Source organism: Ptiloglossa arizonensis, chromosome 6 (genome assembly GCF_051014685.1).
Source record: "Ptiloglossa arizonensis isolate GNS036 chromosome 6, iyPtiAriz1_principal, whole genome shotgun sequence".
Taxonomy (NCBI): domain Eukaryota; kingdom Metazoa; phylum Arthropoda; class Insecta; order Hymenoptera; family Colletidae; genus Ptiloglossa; species Ptiloglossa arizonensis.
In genome coordinates this window covers 14,780,586-14,795,560 of record NC_135053.1, presented here as the reverse complement: position 1 = coordinate 14,795,560, position 14,975 = coordinate 14,780,586, and positions in this window count along the sequence as shown.

Here is a 14,975-nt window from a genome sequence, read left to right as displayed (position 1 = left end):
CAACGACAGAAAGATTGATTATAAATAGAGTTACTCCAGAATATTTTCATCGTCGTAAAATTACGCTCTTTTCCGATCCACACAGTGACACTGTCCTTCCACTCGCTTGTGCAATCTCATCGTGCACTATTCCGTTCGAAGATTCAACGAATTCTTACCGGGCTATTTGGCGCGAAACAAATTTCGATACGAACCGTTCTCGTCCAATTACGTTCGCGAATCCTGTTCGACGTTCTCCTAATCCGTATCACCGTGGTCGTTCCACGAACGTATCCACCTCGTGTTTCGATTTCGCGACGGGCAAGCCTTATCGTGGAATTTTCGAATTTATTCGCTCGTCCAGACGAGTTGCAGCGGGTCGAGCAACTTTGTCGGGATGCAAATGAAATTTAATCAACGATACAACTCCATCGTTGCCCGCCCGGAGGTATCGCGGTCGCCTCGATTCGATCCCTTAATCCGATGTCTAGCTTCTTTAATTTAGATTATCGCGTTCGTCGTCCTCGTTCCTCCTTCACCGCCGTGGGACGTCTTTCCGCGGCGTCTCGCGGCCCACTGATAAGCGCCCCGAGCTTCCTCGAGTGCATCGTTGCACACGAACCGCTATACCGAGTCCGACGAGACGAGCCCGGTAAAGAAAAACAAACGTTCGCGCGGAGTTCCTGTAACAGAAGACGACGAACCGTGAGTTTCTTCTCGTCTCGTCTATGCGTCGATCGTTTATATTTGTTTACATCTCGTCCCGTTGCCACGAGTATAGATCCTCGTCGATTGCGCGCGTCGTACTGCTCCGTTTTCATCGTCCAGTTAACCACGATTCTTACAGATCGTTGATATTCGCACATCCCCCGTGGACGACCTCGATACGCGTTCGAATTTTTTCTTCGTTGGACAACATTCCCATTTCTTTCGATTTTATCGGTTCTCGCGATTGTGGATCGAGGATAAAACGCGAACAATTAACCGACCGGTTAAAAATTCATGATAAATTACGGTTAAACGCTCGCGACCCCTGTTTCTGAGAAAGAGAGAGAGAAAGAAAGAGAGAGTAATTTTTTCCATGTGGAAAATAATTTGCCCGATGAACAATTTAGATAAACGGTGCTATCTATGCGCCCCTCGTTTATACACGGCTCACACTTAACGTTATAATAATAACAATAATCTGTGAATCCTCCTTCGAGTTAACTAATGAGATATTTAGTATGCACGGTATGCCGGGGCTTCGTACTTACCCGTTCATTTACCTTTTGCAGCTCTCTCCCAGGGGAGTTCGAGTAATTGCACGCTATATAAATTATCCCGCGCGAGGAGCAATCGACGCGCGTCGTTTACAATGTAAAAGAGATATTGTCGCTCTTGGTAGCGAGCGGCGTGGAAAGAATGAGAAACGTGTGTTTAATTCGAACGATAAATAATTCCGAGTCTCGTAGCCGATGGGAATTCGGATTCGATGGTTTTTCGGTGACTTGAAATCACACGAGGACGAAACATGGATTTTTCAACCAATTTTTTTGGAGCTCGAAGACAAATGTGAGTCGAAGAAGCTGCAGATAAATGTCGGGGTCGATGTCAAAGTTGTGCTCGATTCGAGGAAACTGCATTCGAAGATCGATCCAATACGCGTGCGCCTGACACAAAAATTAGTTGCATTACTAATTGCACCGTAGACAGATTCTGTGATTGTTTTCGTATAGGATACGATATCGAGCATTGCTTACTATCGATATGTATGTATTTAATGAGTAGTTAAGATGCGCGGAAAACTCTTCGAACAATTACAGTGGAATACGTAACAGAATGCACTGTATGCACTATAGTGCATCTGTACTAGGTTAATCTTCGAATGCATTTGTCTCCGATGCAATTCTATTATCTTATATTTTCGTTTCGTTTCGAGTTATAGAATCTCCGGGGAAATGAATATTATGACTTTAGGTATTATGAAGTATTATAATTTTAGAACTCGATATAAAAAGTATCTTTTGAGCAAATTTCCAAAGAAAAAATTTCTTTCTTTCGTGGTCCCAAATTTCGAATCTCAAATATTTCCGTGTTACTCGTTTCTAAGTAAAAAAAATTCAATGTAAAACAAAATCTCACGAGGAAATTTCCGTAGAAAAGAATATCTTCCTTTCGCAGTCCTCGATCTCAAATATTTTCATGTTATTTATTTCCAAGTATTCTAACTTTAAAACTCGATATAAAAAATATCTCTCGAGCAAATTCCCAAGGAAAAAATTCCTTTCTTTCGTGAACCAAAATGTCCGAATCTGAAACATTTCCGTGTTACTCGTTTCTAAGTTTGCTAACTCAATGTAAAATAAAATCTCACGAGGAAATTTCCGGAGAAAAAAAATTTCTTCCTTTCGCAGTCCTCGATCTCAAATATTTTCATGTTATTTATTTCCAAGTATTCTAACTTTAAAACTCGATATAAAAAATATCTCTCGAGCAAATTTCCAAGGAAAAAATTCCTTTCTTTCGTGAACCAAAATGTCCGAATCTCAAACATATCCGTGTCACCCGTTTCTAAATAAAAAAAATCTCACGAGGAAACTTCCGTAGAAAAAAAATGTCTTCCTTTCGCAGTCCTCGATCACAAATATTTCCATATTATTCGTCTTCCAAGTATTCAAACTTTGGAACTCGATGGAAAGAGTATCTCTCGAGTAAATTTCCAAGGAAAAGAAATCTCTTTCCCCCGTGGTGCCAAATTCCGCATCATCGGGTCCAGAAATTTCACCCCGGAGCCCCTTGTATAATTTCACAGTATCGTGATATCACCATCGGTGATTTTTCATCGAGCGTTCGTGTCCTCCGAGTTACTTCCCACGCTCCTCCGTGGACGCGCGGCGTTTCGCTCGAGCGCATCTCGCGAAATTGCATCGTCGACGAGAGCGTCTCTCGCAAGGCGCACGAGTTTCTCACACACGTGAGCGAGCGAGCGAGCGAGCGCGCGCGCTGGCTCACGATCGTCGTCCGCGTTCGTCCGAAAAACCGATTCGTCGCACGAAAGAAAAACACGGTACGAATAATGCTCGCACGAAAGTCTTTAATGGGTGATTCTCGAGGCGGTGCGCAGCAGCACCTGGAGCTTTTCCAAGCGGTGGTGTGCGCGTCGGAGTCTTCGTCCTCGTAAAGTTACAGTTGGTACTTCGCCGATACGATTGGCCATCGGCCATCGAGAATAATGGGGCAGTTGGCGAGGGCCGATATAAAGGGAACCAAGCCTCGGCGCGGCTTCGGTGTCTGTCGTATTCGAGACGCCCGGGGCTAAAACGGCCACGGCCGACAACATCGTTCCAGAATGCCTCCGGCACTTCCAAACCCACCGGACGATGCTGCTCGCATACGTAAACGTTAACTTCGTCAGGGACAAAGTGACGCTCGTGTACGTTCCGACTCGTGTGGTCCGCGGGGGGAACGCAGGGGGTTACTTGGAGCCGTTTCGAGGCTCATTTCAAACCTTCCCTGATCAACGTCCACGAGCCCGTTTTTGTCCTCGGCTTTTTTTGCGGCCATTCGCGGCACTGATTATCCACTCGAGCGTCTTCCGACCGCGCGACTGCCGATGAAATTGAAACGAATGCAGTCGCGAGCCGATCGGATCGTTGCGCCCGATGCCACGGTAATTTCAACCAGTGCCGCTACTCACGTCGGGGACATTTCGATGCGACACTTCGGGGGGGAAATCGATCGTTCGCGCCGGAACAAATTTTAATTTACACCGTTCGACGAGATACGAACAAGTGTGCTATGTCTGGGATCGACGCTGTCGTTTGATTTTCTAGACAAAATTTTTAAGTCGTTGGCAGTTTTTTGAGAGGGATTGAAATTTCTCGAGCAGAATCGAGAAAATTTCCAAGGAAAAAATTCCTTTCTTTCGTGATCCGACACCGTTCCGTTTAACTGGAAAGTATTTCGAAATTTCGAAATTTTGAAAATTGATACTTTTAATAGTTTTCTCTTCTCAAAAGTTTTCGATATCGATGAATGTTTAGGGCTTCGGTATGGAGTATCGTTTCGTTTAACTGTAAAGTATTTCGAAATTTTGAAAATTTATACGTTTAATAGTTTTCTCTTCTCAAAAGTCTTAGATATGAACGTTTAGGGCTTCGGTATGGAGTATCGTTCAATTTAACTGGAAAGTATTTCGAAATTTCGAAATTTTGAAAATCCATACGTTTAATAATGTTCTCTTCTCAAAAGTCTTAGATATGAACGTTTAGGTCTTCGGTATGGAGTATCGATTGCCGAGAAAAATGTCCGCATCTTCGACGAAAGGTGAATAAGTATCCAACGGAACGTTAAAAATGTCTTTGTCCGTCAGTTTCCTGAAAAGAGAGCCTCAAATACCACCAAGGACGAGAAAGCAATTTTAATCGATCGCAACTCGAAAGTTTACCACGCTCCTTCGACCCACCTTACGGATATTAAAACGGAGGCGCGCGACGTCCATGGGACCTTTTTATGCAAATTTTATGGCTCAAAGTTTCGCGTTGAATATTTTGTCGACAGAATGTTGCACAAAGTAGCGTGGAGAGACCCAAAACGGTACAAAAGGAGTTTTATACCAGTCGTTCGCGCGAACTCGCCCACCGCGAGGAGTTTTATATACCCGGTATCCGATAATTTACGCGAATAGTTCGATCCTCTTTAAACAGATCTAACCAACTGTGCCCCGTGTCGAATTCCACGAACCGTGAAACGAACGGGGATCCTCTCTCTGTTCTCCGTTTACACGGTTCTCGTCCATCGTTGATCGATAGTCGCGTCCGTAAAAACATACAAATGGCATCAACGAGATGATTTAGACGGATAACATTGTATAAATTTCTCGCCGAGTGCGAGGAGACGAATGTATCCCGAGCCATTGAATTAACTACTGTCCGTATTGATGGATCGATCGATCGATCTATTCGGTGGCTACGTTCCGCGATAGATTTCGACGTAGATTAAACCGAAAGAGAAAAAAAGAGATAGACGGACGCCGGTTGATAGGTTTAAGAAATTGCATCGCGCTTTCGATCCTTTATCTTTCGAAATCGCGCGTATCCACGGAGAATTTATTAGGCGTTTTGGTATTCGCCTTTTATTTTTATTTTCTTTCATTTTCTTTTTTTTTCTTTTTTTATAACGTGCGCCGTATACCCGACCGGCTACATAACTTCACGGTAACCTTTATAGTGGACGTATGACACGTTTACAAAATATTAACGGCCGTTCGCGCGCGATCGTAAAATTGATACCTGGGACTCGTCGAGGCAAACCGCGACCGATGGATTTAAACACAGGTTGCACCTTAACGAGCGGGACTGCGACGAAACGGGCATTGAAAAATGATAAAACTATTCATGCAAATGATCTATTTCCCTTTGTCTCCGAATTACAGCCCGCTCGATAGCTACGGAGTTGGTTCCATTGAAACGTTTGCAAACAATGCTTCATATTTTATGCATGGCTCGGCTGACGATACCGCAAACCTCACGGTTCTCTAGGAGTATTCGCGGTTCGTCTTCTCCCACTCGAGAAGATCGATTTTTTTTTTTTTTATCGCGAACAATTTTAAATCGAACGATCCCCGAACGAATCGACGAATCGTCCAATGTCCCGTTTTCGTTTCGTTCGATTTTTCGCGATCGAGTTTCTTCGATCGCGATAAAAATTTCACGCACCTTTATCGCGAACCTCGCGTCGATCTCGACGTTCTCGATCCTTTCTTCGGGCAACTTTTGCATTCTAATCGCTTTCTCTTTCGCGGCGTGTATCTTCCAACCTCCCGAGCAACGCGAATGCAACGCACGGCGAAAATAACGAAAAATTATTTATCCGAGTGGCACCGGTGCGGGACTTCAGAATACACGAGCAGGTTCTCGAGACTCCGGTTGTCCCAGATTTTTATTTACGGAGCTCTCCGGGAATAAATTGTTCGGGAGAGCGTTGAAATACTTCGTCAATGCGCTCAACGAGATTGTCGACAAATCTATGCAACACCTGGGATTTTCGAACGCGCAAGATCTACGATGAGACGCCCACAGGCTTGCATTCGAGTGAAAGGTGGTCATTTTAAGCAGTCGATCCGAAGGTGAGCAGATACAAGTTCCCCCGTTGCAAAAGTGACCCGCAACTCGGAAACAAAACGGGATACGTGAGCGAGAGACACTATTCGTTCTACGTCGAAGTGGAAAAATTCGAAATTTCGGTTCCCGAAACCTACCTGCGTTTAATAATTGTTTACTCGTTCGCGAGAGATCGTTATCCCACCGTTGCGTATAATCTCCGTGTAACTTTACTCGTCGTTTCTCTCTTCGCTCTTTTCCTCTTCCGTCGATCATTTATCTTCCTCCGCGATTGACGTAATTGCTCGTAATGTACAAGGTTAACATTTCTTTCACCTTCCTTTTTTGCCCCCGGAGAGGACCAATACGGCTCGGCCGTATCCCGTACAACGAAATGCGTTTATAATCGGCACGGAGTTCCCAGGAGCGACAAAAATCACTCGGGTATCTATCGATTTCGTCGAAGATCGCGAACGAGAACGTGGAGGAGTAAATTCGACGAAGGTCACCGTCGACCCCCTCCGGATCACCCGGGTATCTGCATCGACGCGAGTTGGAGTCGTTTCTAGAAACCTCGGGCTGGCTCCGAATCCTCTCGGGAAGGAAAGAAAGGAAGAAAAGAAACGTCCCGTGTCGCGGGCATAATTAATCGGCGCGCTCGCGACGGGCATTTCGAATCGTTTAACGAACGCGTAATCCCAAGGTGGGATCCTCGTCGAACCACCGCCGCCGCCGCGATCGAGAAGGACGAAACGGAGAAGGATACCGGGCGGAGTGCAACCGACCGAGGAACAGGAGGACGGAGAGGAGAGGAGAGGGAGAAAACGAGAGAAAGAGGGAGATGCAGAGACTTGCAGAGAGAGAAATGCACGAAGAGAGAACGAGAGAGGAACTCGCAGGGAGAGAAACAGAGAGAAGAATCTATGGAGAGAGAGAAGAATAGAGGAGAATACATATAGAGAGAGAGAGAAGGAGAGAGAAGAATACTTTTAGAGAGAGAAGGAGAGAGAAGAATACATTTAGAGAGAGAAGAAGAAGAGAGAAACACAGAGAGAGAGAGAAGAAGAAGAGAGAAACACAGAGAGAGAGAGAGAGAGAGAGAGAGAGAGAGAGAGAGAGAGAGAGAGAGAGAGAAGAGACAAATACACGCACACAGAGGGAGAAAGAGAGATAAATAAATACAGAGAGAAAAAGAGAGAGACAGACACATACAGAGAGAAAAAGAGAGAGACACATACAGATAGAAAAAGAGAGAGACACATACAGAGAGAAAAAGAGAGAGACACATACAGAGAGAAAAAGAGAGAAACACACACAAAGAGAGAGAAAAAGAGAGAAGACACAGAGAAAGAGAGAGAAAAAGAGACAAATACACGCACACAGAGAGAAAAAGAGAGGGACAGACACAAAGAGAGAGAAACACACACAAAGAGAGAAACACACGCAAAGAGAGAGAAAAAGAGACAAATTCGCACATAGAGAGAGAGAGAAAGAGACAAATGCAAGCACACAGAGGAAGAAAGAGGGACAACGCGTACGTAGAGAGAAACAGAGAGAAACATACACACACACACACACAGACACAGAGAGAGAGAGAGAGAGAGAGAGAGTAAGAAGGGAGGCGTAATGGTGGTCACATGCCTCGAGGCGTTCTCGCTTCGTTCGCGGCGAAGAACAAGAAAAGAGAGGGAGACGGGTATAGAGACAACGATTCGGGCTAAAGGAAGAAGAAAATAATGTGATGTTTTTGTATCATACGATATACAGACTGCCGGCATGGCGGACCAGTATACGCCCGGGGCGTCCAGCAGGATGTAACGAGGAGAGTCCGAGTGTTGCCCGCGGGTCCACATATTTTAGGGAGAAGCCTCTCCCCTCCTCCCCTTTGCCCTCTGGTTTGGCCCTACGTGTCTTTGAAACGGGTCGTGTCGTGCCCAAGGCGAGAGCCTCGGTTCCCCGTCTCTGTCCCCCCTCTCTCTCACTCTCTCTCTCTCTCTTGTTCTCTCCTTCCACCAGGGTTGCTCCTCGCCGCTTTTCTCTCCTTCGTGTCCTCGCCGTCCTCTTACGACCAGAGAGAGCTTTATTGTACGAATCGGAATCGTAGTCGTCCACGGGCCCGTTGGCAATTAAATCGAAGACGCGCGTGTCTCTGGCCGCGCACGTGCGCGTCACTCTTCAACTTGGACAAAAATCGGCCGCCCGTGGGCCCTATCCTATGGGGGGACTCTCTCGATAAGAAAGAGCCGAAAAAACCGCTGTATTTCCTACGACTTACGGATCCCTCGGATCGTACCGATCTGTGTTTCGGAGCGTCACCGGGTACCGTGGTGTTGCGTCCGCCTAAATAAAAAAGAATACCGTAATCGATGCTCTGTCATCCGCGGGACGTTTCTTTGTTCGCCCCGGATGCTGTCTCGCCGCTCGAGCGGCGTTTCATCTCGACTTTATCCGCGCCGGCTAATTGCGAGCCACGATCCCCGGTGTCGCAACGTTTCCTCTCCGGCTGCCGCGTAACGATGATCGTCTTTGTACACGGGACCGCGGAACCTGTGTCTGAGATCGTTCTCCCCTCCGCGGTGTTTGGAACACGTAGTAGACGTGGTAAAAATCGGGAAAAAGATCGAGATCAAGCTCGAAGAAGCCGCGAGAGAAACGCGACTACTTCGCGAGCGGACACCTCGGAATCTCAGGACCTCCGCGGACGCGCGTACGAGTCGATCGTTTCCGCGAGACAAAGTGGAGGGAAGGAGGGAGAAGAAATGAAAAAAAGAAGTGAAAACGGAAAGAAAAAAAGAAAATCTCAGAAAAGAAAAAGAAAAAGAGAAAAGATAACGCCTGGAGAATAATTTCCAAGCGGTCCGTGGTGGCCGCGGAGAGCCAGGGACCGCGCGGCAACGGTCTACGGGCTCGCAGGATGCAAAACCCAACCAACCCGCCCTTCCTCTTCTTGTCTCCTGCTCTCGTACGTAATGCAGCCACGCTGCACATGCGCCCGCCGCGCATGTATGCCACCGTCGTCGTCGAAGGGAAAGGTAGGAAGGTAGCTCGAACGGTCTTTCTCTTCGCTGGTTACGTGACCTCTTGTGGGTGTATGTTTAACCTTTTCGATGGCAGTCGGCAAAGAGAGGAGTATGGCCGGCGGCCTCCTCCTGCTTGCTCCCCCCCATACCCACCCTGTCCCTCCCACCACCTCACCCCTTCGCTGCCACCCCCCATCCCACCCAACTCCCCTGCCGCGATCTCGTCCTACTCCCACCCTCCCCCTCCACCGCCTACCTCCCCCTGACGATCACCCACGCAAGCGAATGTAAATTACCGGAGGCTGTGAATCATTTTGAGAAGATTCCAGACAGCCCCCGGGCTCCTTCTCCTCTCCTCGTTCGCGATGCTGCCCGTTTTTCCCTCTTTGCTTCCCCCGCTTTCCCTCCTTTCTTCGTGGCCGGCGTCCTCCTTCCGCCGGTCTCCCGGGGCCCGTTCCTCGTCTCGCGCGGGGTCCGTACCGGGCCTTACGTAAGGCGAGCGAACGCTCCCTGAGAAAGGCAGGCGGCTCCCATAGATGGCCGTGGGATGTGCTCTGGGCCTTAACTCCCACCTAGCTACGGTGAGCGCGGGGGCCTCCGCCAATAACGTTTATTAAGCGCCCTCGGGGCGCCGTGCGCGATCACGAAACCCATCGAGGATATCTCTCGGTGTCGTTGGAATACCCATCGATACGGAGGACATCGGTGAACGAGTATCGAGGAGAGTCCAGGCGCCACGGGGGGCCCGTGTCCGCGACAGCTCGAAGGACCGGTGGGCGAACGTCGAGAGCTTTTCACGTCGGAACCGGGAATTTTGATCAGATATTCGGGATGATTTTGCGCGTTTGAAAATTTTTTAACAAAAGTCTTTCGTTTATCGTTCATGCACCCCTGTGAATGAGCGTATTCACGGAATAGTAAAACAGAATATGCTTCGTAGCTTGAAAAAGCAACAGGAATGTACGATACGAGCTGAATAATGAAATTTACTTTCGTCAAACGTTGTAGAAACAATATGAATATACGAAATAAATAAAGTAAAAAGAGAGGAACTTTTATCGCTTTTAATAACCGTACGGAAAACGGGTATGAATATACAACGCTAGTTGAGCAACAAAAACCGCTTTTATTTCTCAACTTGAATCCCGTATTCGCGATGCTTTTTTAGGATACAACAATATTATATTTTATTATTCCGCGGATAAACGTGTCCCGGCCGAAAACGTTTTAATTTACTGTCTAAATGTTTCGTTTATTCGACGACGATATGAAAATTCACGGTTCTCGAACAAACAACAAAGACTCTTGTTTCGGTGTATTTATTAATTTAAGACACCCGGCCGGGAAATGGACTTGGTCTACATTCGCTAAAAATTAGGTCAATCCGATGTTTGATTATTCAGTAGGAATAATGCAATACCAGAGAACAGAGCTCTATTAGTGAATACAGAATTAAACGGAATGAATTCGAGGAACAATTTCATCGACGACGCGACTGTACCCGTAGAATCCTAATATAAAATTTATTTTTGCAAAATCACGAGCAAACGTATCGCAATGATTGCAATGATACTCTCTGAAATAACTTCGTTCGAATAATACAAAACGGTACGAAATAACGTTTGTACCAACACGAAATAACTATTTATCCGATACAAATGAACTTACGCAACGAAAACGCAAACAACGCTCATCGAACTATACAAAACGTAGTTTCAAACTTACGTAACAAGAACGCAAATAATTTTATAATTCGCACAATAACAATTAACAAAACCGAATCGTCTCTAACGCTCGTTCGAGACTCGTTCCGTACGAGTTCCGAGAAGCGGTGGGGGATTCGCGACAACCCGACAGACAGGAATCGTAACAAGATGGACACTGTTCGATTCGTCCCGTTGTTTCGCGCTCGGTCGTTTCTTCTCGCGAACGTAAGCAATCTTATAATGCACGTTCGAGTATTGCCCAATCGTCGAACGTGATCCCGCGAAGATGGAATTCTATTCGCGGTGTAAAAGACACGCTACACCTAGAGAACGATAATGACCCGTCACGACGATCGTGATTATGCCATTACGCGAATAAGAAAATGACCGCGCCGGATTCTCCGGTTACGGGTGCTCGTGACGCGTGTACGAATGTAAAAGGTAACCGTGGATGCGGGTTTTACCGAAACTCCTTCGTCCAGGTACCCCTTTCGTTCAGGTACCTCGTGAACCGTTCCCAGCTTCCGTTGCCCCCCATGCCCCGTCCCTCGTCCCTCGAGCGCGTTGAATCGATCGCTCGCGTCGCGTGAAGAATCGTCACGATCGGCGAACGCGTCGAATCGATATAAAATTCGGATCGGGACCCGTTCGCAGATCGGTGGAAGGAAGCGTATAATTATATTATTATGGCCAGCGAACGTCGGCGTATAATTTTCGTGTTTACGATACTTTTTATTCGCGCGTCGCATTAATAATTTACCGGCCATTATAAAATGAATATAAATATAATCGTTCGCGCGGAACCGCGGCGGTATATTGTTATTCGCATGCGAGGACCGGGGTTAATGACCCCATGAATTTCAATAATTCCCGTTTGATATCGGCCGCATATTAAACAACGCACGGTACGATCGAATTTCCAATAATCCGCGTCCTGGCCCAACGAAAACCCTCGTTACTCGTCCCGATACGGTTTAAGGATCGGTGGTTGGAAGAGTACGGTGTGAAAAGTTCGCGCGTGGTGATCGGTTCGTTTCGAAAGTCGACGACTCCACGGTTTTCTGTTTTGTCACCGCGACGTCGAGGGACGTTTCGAACTTTTTCAAATTTTCCAATCGAGAGAGAACCTCGGACGTTCAACGACGATTTTGGGATAATTTTTCCGGGGTGAGAACTACATTCGAGATACGAATTTCAAACTTTGTAAATACCTTTATTTACACACCATTGTAGACATTTTTTTCCAATATAAACAATCGATCTTGTCCAAGTAATATTTTCAAAACTCTCACGAGTGTTCTAGGACCTCCTATCACCGCACGAAAATTATGTATTTTTATATCCATAACGGTAAACATTTTCCCAGCGTTGAACTCGTTATAGAGATCCATACATATATGCGACATATGAGAATTTTTTCAAAGGAAGCTATCGGACCAATAACACCAGCCTAGTGTTTTTCGTCGAGTCGTTAGAATTCTCTCGAACATAAGTAATCGACTTATACACGTGCACGAAAATGTTCAGATTCGACGATTCTCATTCTGCTTACTCTAAATGAAAATCCTCAGAAAGATTCTTACCTTGCAGAAAACCAAAAAAAAAAAGAATTACCATCGTTTCTCTTAACGCACGTCGACGAGTACTCGCCGCGAGACGCGGTCGTTGTAACACAGGCGGTGAAAACGTTAAAAAAGAGCTCGGGAGTAGGAAGCATTTCGGGGCAAAGGAACAATTTATCCGCGATGAAAATTACGGGCGCAATAACGCTTGGGTTTATTTTATCGTCACCGACGGCTATATTTCAATCCATTCGGTATGTTTAACGAGGAGGCTTAACCGCAATTAATCTCGCGCACTCGTCTAATAATTCTCCCATAACCACTCCATTAACCGGCACCGGCGGGCCACGTCGTGCTTTTAAACTCGGCCGCCTCCTCGCGCGCGCACGCGCCGACACTTTTCCACGCCGCAAACGAGATTTACACGCGAGAGTCCAAGTTATGATTTCCTACCACCGGAGTTCCGCCCGCGCGGACCATTTCCACGGGGAAAAATGCACGCGAGCGAGTACCACGCTAATGAAATAACCAGAAAACTTTCGTTGGGCTATTACTCCGAAGCGTCACACCGCGTTAACGTTCACCGAGCCCTCGCTCGCTTTTCTAGTCGTCTCGCGTGAAAACCGAAACCTCGGTAATCACCCGCGGGTAATTACCGTGCAACGTTTTCCTTAATAACGTGTCAATCGTCTCGCGCGAGTCTCGTCACTTTAATCGATATCGCGATCCGATCGTGGCTATCCGTGGCGATCGCGCGAACCGAATCGATGTCAACGAGCGAACCGGCGCGATTATCGCGCGCGTTATCGTTTGTCCCGAGATCGGTGTTTCGCGATAAGATGATCGATGTTTACGATTACAACGCGCGTGCACCTACCGTCCCGTCGATTGAAAGCGAGAGTATCCGTGCGGGGAAAAAAGAAAGAAAAATGGAAGGAAAAGGAAAACGTGTTCCGTTTCCACCGATTCGTTTCTAAGGTGAGATTTTATTTTCTCGCGCGGATGAGATCAACGCGATGATCTCGCTCGGACGCGGAATTAACGGATAACGATCGACGCAATGGAAAATTTAATAATTTCATCGATTGCGCGTGGAACGGATAACGCGGGTAGTGAAAATATAACGAGACCGTGGTAAAACGTTTCCGTGTATCTTTTATTTATTTTTGTAAGTGGAGATCTCCTCACGCGTAAATTTATTTTTTTCGTTAGAATAATTGAAAGAAAGTGTTTCAGATTAATGTTAGAAAAGGGTAGAAGCTAGTAGAATAGACAAAATTTGTACAACGGTATGTTGAAATAAACCGAACGGGTGTGTTGCTCCTAAAAGGTCTCTCTGTAGCCTAATTTAAACTCTACTCTTTCAATAGAATAGAGATTAGACTCTATTCTTTCAATAGAATAGAGATTAGGCTCTACTCTTTCAATAGAATAGAGATTAGACTCTACTCTTTCAATAGAATAGAGATTAGACTCTACTCTTTCAATAGAATAGAGATTAGACTCTATTCTTTCTATTCCTTCCTCCCTCGTCTCCACGCTGTCCAAGATCGGCCTAAGCGAGAGTCCACCGTATCCGATACTACCCGAGACAATATTCTCCAAACGCCTCGAAGGAGCGTTGAACATTGAATTTTACTTTTTCCTATATTCCACAATATCTTTCCATGCTAAGAAGCGCGTACCGAACAAACGCGATCTCGTCCAGGTTGATTACGCGCGGTCGTTACGCGCGGTGCGTCTCGCGGCCGATCTAAATTTCATATCTGGAATATTTCGCTCGGCGGTGAACTGCGCTACGATCCCGTGACACTGGCCTCTTTATCGAGATTAAAGAGGATCGCGGAACGCGCGGTGAAACCGTGGTGGACGTTGGAACAAGAACAACGGCGAAGGGACGGGGGCGGTGGTAACGGTAGAGGAGGGAGGTAGAGAGGGATGGAAAGAAACCGGCGTGGAAGACAGTCGAGGAAACGTTGCCGAAGCGGACCCGGTTCCCTCTTTTCCTACGGTCCGTGAAGTCTGCTTATAGGCAGTTGGGTCCCGGGGGCGACTCGTGAAGATCGTGAAGATCGAGCGAGACGGTGATACACGAAGAAGGCGCTGGCCCGTGTTGGCTCGCGGGGGCGTTCGAGCGCTTCGAAGCGCTTGCACACGTTACGGGAGGAGGGGTTGGGAGGGAGAGGGACAGCGGAAGGGTGGAGGGGACGCGAGCGCTCCGGCGAACGTCGAGGCGAGAACAGAGACGAAACGCGAGAAGGAAAGGCGAATGCGGAGCGACGAGGCTCCGCGAAGCCTCGCGAAGAGGGCCGAGGAGCGAGAGAGAGGGGGTTGGGACGTGTAGAGCGAGCGAAAGAGAGGGAGGGACTTGTAGAGCGAGCGAAAGAGAAGGAGGGACGTGTAGAGCGAACGAAAGAGTAGGAGGAACGTGTAGAGCGAGCGAAAGAGAGGGAGGGACGTGTAGAGCGAGCGAAAGAGTAGGAGGGACGTGTAGAGCGAGCGAAAGAGTAGGAGGGACGCGTAGAGCGAGAGAGAGAGAGAGAGACGCAGGGACGCGTAGAGCGAAAGAGAAAGAGAAAGCCGGAGAAAGAGAAGTAGAGAGCGTACCGGAGTGCTCGGAGCATC